This window comes from Petaurus breviceps, unplaced genomic scaffold, assembly GCF_028583685.1.
Source record: "Petaurus breviceps papuanus isolate PSGF00001 unplaced genomic scaffold, PetGlider_PUasm1.0 187, whole genome shotgun sequence".
Lineage (NCBI taxonomy): Eukaryota > Metazoa > Chordata > Mammalia > Diprotodontia > Petauridae > Petaurus > Petaurus breviceps.
In genome coordinates this window covers 945,070-953,422 of record NW_027185799.1, presented here as the reverse complement: position 1 = coordinate 953,422, position 8,353 = coordinate 945,070, and the positions used below count along the sequence as shown (strand labels likewise).

Genomic DNA, 8,353 nt, shown 5'->3' with positions numbered 1-8,353 from the left:
ACTAGGAGCTATGTAATATTATTATCCCCATTTTACAGATGAGGAAACTGAGGCAAACAGATCAAATGACTTTCACGGGGTCAAACAATAAGTGTCTAAAGACAGATTTGAACTCAGTTCTTCCTGCCTCTGAGCCCAATGATTTATTCACCCAACACCTAGCTGACCAAACAATACATACCCCTCTCAACAGTTTTAAGAGTGTTTCAGTTTGAGAGAGTTCAAGACACAGTTGAGAGAACAGAAATAAACATTAGCCAGTCAGAAACAAATATGGAGTCAGTGACTCAAGAAGGAAACAATCTCAAGGATTGTGACTATGACAATAGAGAAGAAAGTCAAACTGCAGAGAATGGCATATCCCAGGGCCCCAACTACTCAACTGTCCTGCCTAAAATGACTTCAAAAGATTGCATTGATATAAAGATTTATGTGGAAATTTACTCTGTCACATAGAGTTTGCCATAATTTTTTTAGATGTTAGTTTTTTAAAAGTTCTTCCCTTCCATAAAAAAAATGTCTTTCCCTTTACATCTTAGAACAAATAACAGGCACTAAAAATGGCTTAGATCAAAAGCACTTCCACAGAGATTGACACCAAATAAAGAAATGAAAATCACTTCTCTCAGTTTGATGCTCCTGTGAGTTAGAAAGGAGAAATGTTGAAATAGACACCATTGATTTCAGTCACAATTGAATGATGAGCAAATCCTGCCAGCCAAGAGTAACAAGGGAAATTTCATCTGACAATGATAATTGATCATCTCACCAGAGGATGTGCAATCGTCTGCAACATAAAATTATTTGCAAAGCTGATATTTTGCAGAGAGGGCCATCCCTTCTGTCCTTTATTGATTGTGTGCCACTTTGTTGGGGGGGGGGGAGGAAGTGGACTATGAAATAGGGAAAGTATGTCTTTGGTTGACCTCCCTACCTCTTTTCTGTAGCCTTTCTCCTCATTTCTACACTCCCTCCTTACTGCTTAAGCACTTCCTATTGAATTAATAATTATAAACTATCGGCTTCATGACAGCATGGATTGTACCTTATCCAAACTTTGCATCTTCCCAACGCCCAGCACATGATGGGTGCTTAAAATACTTTGAGGACATTTTGAAGTACCTACTATATGTATAAGTACCAGCACTAGTCCCGGGAAAAAAAGACTAAAACCAAACAGTCCTTGCCTTTAAGTGCTTACTTTTAATAAGAGGGATCTAGCGTATTCAAAAGTAGGGGATTATTCCATTTTTGTCTTTGTAGCCCTACTACCTGTGGCAGTGGTAGGTGCTAGAGATATCTAGGTCTTAGTAGACAACTAATAAAAGCTTGCTCTCATTGTCATCGTTAAACATAGAGTACATGAAAGGATGTAGTACAACATGAGACATGGAAAGGTAAGTTGGAGTCAGTACCAGGCTAAGGAATTGGGGATTTTCTCCTTTCGTGAATAAGGACCCTTTTGAGGGTTTTGAGCAGTGCACCATGTGAATTATTTTTGCCAGCCTTGTGAAAGATGGATTAGAAAGAAGAGATGCTCAAGACAGGGAGATCAGTTTGAAGGCTATTGCAACAATCCCAATGCCGATTGATAAGGGCCTTAATTTAGGTGACAATTAGAGCATAGAGGGGGCCAGATGTAAGAGCTGTCATGGAAGAAGAATCAACAACAGTTGGCAAGTGATTAAATATGGGCTGGGAAAGAAAAGGAAAAATCCAAGGCAACTCTGAGATTTTGAATTTGAGTGACAGGTCAAATGAGAATGCCATCAACATAGATCGTGATGTTGGGATAAGGTTTAGGAGAAAGATGAAGAATTCTATTTTGAATATGTTGGGCCAGAAATGGAGGCTCGGAGGAAACACTGAGGCTGGATAAACATTCAGCATCTATCTAGAGAGAGGTATAATTGAAGCTAGAGGCATAGATGAGATTACCAAAGAGAAGAGAAAAAAAGAAAGAAGACAAGAGGGCTGATCGTTGGAGGACGCTGCATCTTAGTAGGTAGAAGAACATTGAATCAGTGAAGAAGATAGCTAAGGAGTGACCAGACAGGTCAAAGGAAAGACCAGAAGGAGGTCTCAGACAACAATGTCAAGTGGTATAGAAAGGTCAAGGAAGATGAGGTCTGAAAAAAGGCAATTGGATCTGGTAATTAAGTAATTATCGATGACCTTGGAGAAAGCAGAAGTCTGATGACAGTGGCCCAATGAGTAAAATGGGGTAGACCGCTACTTCAGGAAATTTAGTAGTAAATGAGAAGAGCTATAGGTCAATAGTTGCAAAGGTCAAAGGAAGGTATTATCAGGTGGGGGAATCTTACATAAGGTAAGATGTATATACACATGTAAGAGATTTCTATATGAGTTGTCTAAATGTATTGGCACATGGTTCATAGATGGCATGGGTAGATGTGTCTATTAATCTGACCAACTCCTCTCCAAGGGGGAATTTCTATCTTGGGGGAGCAGTAGAAGGGCCATGACTGGGTGCTTATTGTTTCCCTTGCTTATCGCCAAAAGGGATATCAGGCTAGATTTATATCTGTCCCTCCCCTCAATTATTTCTGGTCTAGGGGCATGGTTATTAGGGGTTCAAAAACAAAGTCAGTTCCTTAGTCATTTTTACTGGGGAGAATAACCCTTGGCTTACATTTTCCACCTTAGCCCCTTTCTACTAAACACTTTAAATAAAATACTATCACAAATAACAAAGAAAAAATAAAATCATTTATTCAAGCAAAACATCAAAGAGAAATGGAATTTTCCACATTACACAGAAAATACACAAGGATGAATTAGTCCTTTGCTCAGAGCAAGATGAAATGTCATCTCAGACCAAGAAAGAAACTTTGATCTCACCCGAGGAGAAAGTCTCTAGGTGGGACAAGTTAAAAATCAGGGACATATTGAGGAGCTGGTTTCCCCTAAAAATCTGGAGCTTCCAAAGTCCTTTCCCAGAGGCCATAGAACCACATTTGTATGTCTCCCTAAAAAGCTCTGGCATCAACTCCACCCCTTACCCAGGTACTCAGCATCACTTCATGCTCATCATTCCCTCTATCAATTAGGAATCATGTCTCTTTCTGCAAGCAGAAGAGCATGCAAAATATCCAGATCTGGCTGGAAGGCCAGTTATACTTGAATTTTATTTTAATCAATAGAGAAAGACAATAACTAGGAAAATAATAAAGATGGCCTTCTGTGGCCTTTCCCTTCATGTCATCCCTCTTCCTCCTCTTTGTTCCCCTGTTGCCCAAATCCCTCCTGTCACAGAGAAGAAAAAAATGGTCACTCAGTTTCTAGTGACTCCTTTTAAGAGAATTTGCCTCTTCAAATGAGGCTACAAGGGAGAAGATAATGCTTATTAACACAGAAATGTTTATCAGTCAATCAAAAGTATTTACGTGCTCACTATGTTCTGGTTCTATAGTTGTTGATATAAAGTGTTGAAGATACAAAGAATAGTTTAAAAAAATAGTGCCTGCCCTCAAGAGGCTCACAGTCTAATGGGGGACACAATATGTAAACAACCACACGCCTGGAAAATATGAATAGAGCAAACGGGAGGCTCATTCAGATGTGAAGGCATTAGCAACTGGAATCACAGGCATCAGGAACAAATCTATGGAGGAAGATGTTACGACTGCCAGGGTTTTCAAGATGGCAACTCTTCACCAACGTCATCACTTAGTAAACCATGTTTATATGACCTTAGGCAAATTACTTATGCTTTCTAAGCACCATTTTCCTCACACATAAAATGAGGGGATTGGACTAGATGACCCCTAAGGTCTCTTTCAGTTCTAAAGCTATGGTCTCATCTGTATTCAATAATTATGTAGGAAAGACTGAGAGGTTTTTCATTCCCCCATTCCTCTCTGGACCTCACTCCTGACTCTCTGAACTTCTGGCTGAATCAAGTCCCATCAGCTTTCTCACCCTTCAAGCTACCCTCATTGCCATGCTCCAGCATCTTTCTCATCCTGGAAGATCCCTATAGCCCTTCAGTGGCACAGTGGGCCTGGAGTCAAATCTCCTCTCACGTACTTCCTGGATGTGTGATTAGCTGGGTAAGTCACTTAACCTCTATCTGCATCATTTTCCTCAACTTGAAAGTAGGAATAATAATAATGATAGCATTTCATCCCAGGGTTGTCATGAGGAGAAAATGAGATAATACTTGTAAAGCACTGAGTACAGTGTCTGGCACATAGTAGGTGCTTAACAAATGTTTATTCACTTCTCTCCCTCCTCGGTAACTCCTTCCTTTCATCATTGCTTCCCAGAATCTCCATTTTAATGAAGCCTTTTCAGGAAACCATATTCACTCCTTCATTCCCCTCTGGGCCTCCCTTTTTTTTTTTTTAAGCAATTAGGGTTGAGTAACTTGCTCAGGATTACACAGCCAGGTGTTTGTGGGTGCTAAGTGTCTGAGCCTGGGATTCGATCCCCAGGTCATCGCAACACTGGAGCCAGTGCTCTTACTAGCTGAGCCACCTGGCCACCCCTAAGCAATTGGGGTTAAGTAACTTGCTCAAGGTTACATGGCCAGGTGTTTCTGGGTGGATGCTAAGTGTCTGAGCCCAGGATTTGATCCCCAGGTCATCCCGACACTGGAGCTGGTGCTCTTACTCATTGTGCTACCTGGCCGCCCCTGGGCCTCACTTCTGACCCTTCAGACTTCTTTCTCCACCATTCCCCCAAACAAGTATTTTCCCTTCCTTTAAACTTTTTATGTGTTGTCTTCCCCATTAGAATATAAACTCCTCAATAAGATATACAGGCAATAGGGTATAGAAATCTATCTTGCCCTCCAAGAAAGTAAGGGGGAAGGGTATAGGAGGGAGATGATAGAAGGGAGGGAAGCCTGAGGGAAGGGGTAATCAGAATGCATGCCATCTTGAGGTGGGTGGAGGGGAGAGATGGGGAGAAAATTTGGAACTCAAAATCTTGTGGAAATGAGTGCTGAAAACTAAAAATTAGTTAATTTTTTTTTAAAGAATATAAGCTCCTTCCTCTTTCTGGTCTCCATCTACACCATGGCAGAAGCAGGACTAGCATGTCCAAGTGGCCACCATGCAGCTGTTTGTCCCAAGCTCTGCACACCCTCAAGGTGACCGGGTGGGAGACCGTCACCCAGATCAAAGCCCATGTGGCGTCCTTAGAGGGCATTGCCCCCAAGGACCAGGTCCTGCTTCTAGGGGGATACCCGCTGGAGGATGAAGCCATCTTGGGGCAGTGCGGGGTGGAGCCCCTGTCCACCCTGGAAGTGGCTGGTTGGATGCTAGGAGGTAAAGTCCATGGCTCTCTGGCCCAAGCTGGAAAAGTGAGGGGTCAGATTCCCAAGGTGGCCAAGCAGGAGAAAAAAAAGAAGAAGTCTGGGCATGCTAAGAGGAGGATGCAGTACAACCAATGCTTTGTCAATGTAGTACCCAACTTTGGCAAGAAGAAGGGCCCCAATGCCAACTCCTAATCCCCTGGTACTTTGTCCCCAATAAAGCTGCTACTACTATTAAAAAAAAAAAAGAATATAAGCTCCTTGAGGTCAAGGACTATTATTTCTTTTTGCTTCTATTTGTGTCTTCCATATTTATCACACTATCTGGCATACAATAAGCATTTAATAAATGCTTTTTGACTTGTTTATTGCTAGCATTCCTTGACCAGCATAAGGCAGAAAATTAGAGACCTTTGCTATGTATAAAAGTAGGATTATGGGGAAGGAGTGTAACAACAATGCAATATTCACAATGCCTATGGTGACTATAAGTATGCTGATATGGTTATTAATCACAAAATGTAACAGGCTATCTACATGGGGGACATAGCTAGAACATTTATTCAAATACCAGAAAACTGGGTCCCAAAACCAGAAAGTCAAAGCCATCACAGTAGCCACAGAGTTGGCACACATAGTTAATGCAGTAAACACCCACATTATCAAGCCTTCAAAACAAAATAGGCTACCTCAAGCAAACCTCCTCTCTTCGCTCACGGTAACTACTCAGCCTCCACAGCTCACTCCCAGCAGCTCTGACCCCACAAAGTTCCTATCTCTGGCGGTCCTCTGCAGGAGTCCTTAGCAGAAGTTCTGGCGTTGTGCTCTGTCCACTGGCATCACTGCCTCTTGCAGTCACCATGCTGGCTCAAGTCCCTGCTTGAGGAGTCCTGAGGGTGGCTGGGTAACAAAGCAACAGGGTGGGGTCCTTGGGGGTCCGTGGCACTTCACCCATAGACCCAACTTCATCCTCCCCCTGGGTCTCAAACTGTGGGATGCAGAAAGAAAACACATTCAGTGCTCCTGCCTTGCTGCACAAGCCTTACCTTGTCCTGTGGCTGAATTCTGAACTCCTAGGTTCCTCCTCCTTTCACAGGAGGCAGCCACTCCTGGCTTCTGCCCCAATCCTGATTCAGGCACCTCACCATTCCTGCTCTCACCTCATCGAAGTCAGCATGCAGGCAGTTCTGTGCTCCTGTTCCATGGCTCCACAGAGTCACAGCTACCACAACTGGGAAACAGATAATTATTCCAGCCCCTATACTTTCCTTTTAGTTTGCAGATCCTGTTTGTGACATCATTTGTAGCAGCAAGCACCCTAGTATACCCAGGATGGCTGCTAGCACAAGTTCTTAGATCTGCTTTTCTTTTCTTTTTTTTTTTTAGCAATTGGGGTTAAGTAACTTGCTCAAGGTTACATGGCCAGTTATTTCTGGGTGTGGTGCTAAGTATCTGAGCCCGGATTCTATCCCCCAGGTCATCCCAACACTGGGGCTGGTGCTCTTACTTGCTGTGCTACCTGGCCATCCCTTAGATCTGCTTTTCTAAAGGAAAGCAACTCAGAATGGGTTAACAACCTTACTTTAATCAATCAAACATGTATCATTTACCTAGTTAAGGGGGAAAAGTCAGCACCCTGAACTTCAGAGGATACAAACAGAAGTTACAACAGAAAATAACACAATTCAGCAGACAGGGCTTCCAGGTGTCTGACCATTACATCCATACCTACTTATTTACCAGAGAGGGAAGCACCAACATCTGGTTTTTCAAAGCCAGGGGGCTCAATGGCTGCCCAAAGTCTCATCTGACCAAATCACACAACTCTTCCCAAATTGAGCCCCAAAGCAAAACCTCACATCAGGGTATATATAGCCTTCTCCTGGGTCTGAGAATGTCACAACCCTCTTGACCCACTGCCCAATCACAAAGTAACAAGGTGTGGGCATTCCTGAAAAACAAGCCTTCCGCCACAGGCTCCATGTGACCACATTCAGCCTATTAGGGGGCAGAGTATATTTTCAAATCAGGGAAGGTTCTCATATTCACTTAAGCCTATCAAGGGGCCAAGGGGCAGGGAAGATATTCAGATTCCTATTGCCATTACAGGAAGGTGGAAGAAAACTACCCTGTCTTCTTACCTTAGCTTAGTTATTACTAAACCTCATTTTCCTATTCCAACTGGGAAGGATCTTGGGAATAAAGCAGGCTTTGTACCTCTAGCCTCTACACAGGGGTTTTTTTGGGGGGGGCAGAATTTTCCTAAAATTGGGGTTTGGGGGCACAAGTTCTCCATAAGAAAGTAAGGGGGAGTTGTAATGAATTTCTAACCATGGAAAAGAAAGTAGAAGTATTGATTATGTATTTATTTATAAGTCAGATAGTTATCTTTGGACAATCAGCAACAGACATTGGTTAGTCAAAAAAATGAATTTAATCTTGCCATGGTTCATTCTGGTTGGCTTTTGTTGGTTGGCTTAGCTAAGAGTAATGACTCATAGACTGAGCTATAAATTATAAGACTCTTAAGCTGATCTTGTCAGGAAGAGACCTTCTAATCACTGCATCTTAAGAAAGCAATAGAAAGCAATGGGAAGACATTGCTAGATAACATTATCAGCCCTACACTACCAGAGGTATGAGTTATCTTGCCCTCATAAGTGCCCTAGTCACATATGTCCCATGCATGTGTCCACTCTACATATGATCTAGCCACATGGAATTCTGGACAGTGCCCCTTCATAAAAGTCCTTTTACCCTATGTGCTTCCTACCTAAGTGCCCTATAGTCATATTGGTCACATGTTCTCTGCATGTTGAGGGGACTGGATTATCCCTCTTATTGGTGATATGGTAACCTGTGAGAGAGTACTACACATATGTATTGGGGATTTTCTTATTATCACCTTATTTTATTATTAAAATCATTGTTATTATTTTAAAATCTTATTATAGTCTTATTAGAAGTCTTTTGTTTTGAACTAATAAGTCCTCTGGCTGTTAAGTTAAACCCATCAGTAGATGTTCATATAGTTTTGAATTTTGGAAGCATTCAAACCTAAATGGGGGTGGG

At 42.2% G+C, this 8,353-nt stretch overlaps 1 pseudogene; it reads left to right on the top strand.

The window, feature by feature from the left end:
* The first annotated feature begins 1,382 nt into the window (after positions 1-1,382).
* Positions 1,383-5,532, top strand: LOC138163036 (ubiquitin-like FUBI-ribosomal protein eS30 fusion protein; annotated as a pseudogene).
* The last annotated feature ends 2,821 nt before the right edge of the window (positions 5,533-8,353 follow it).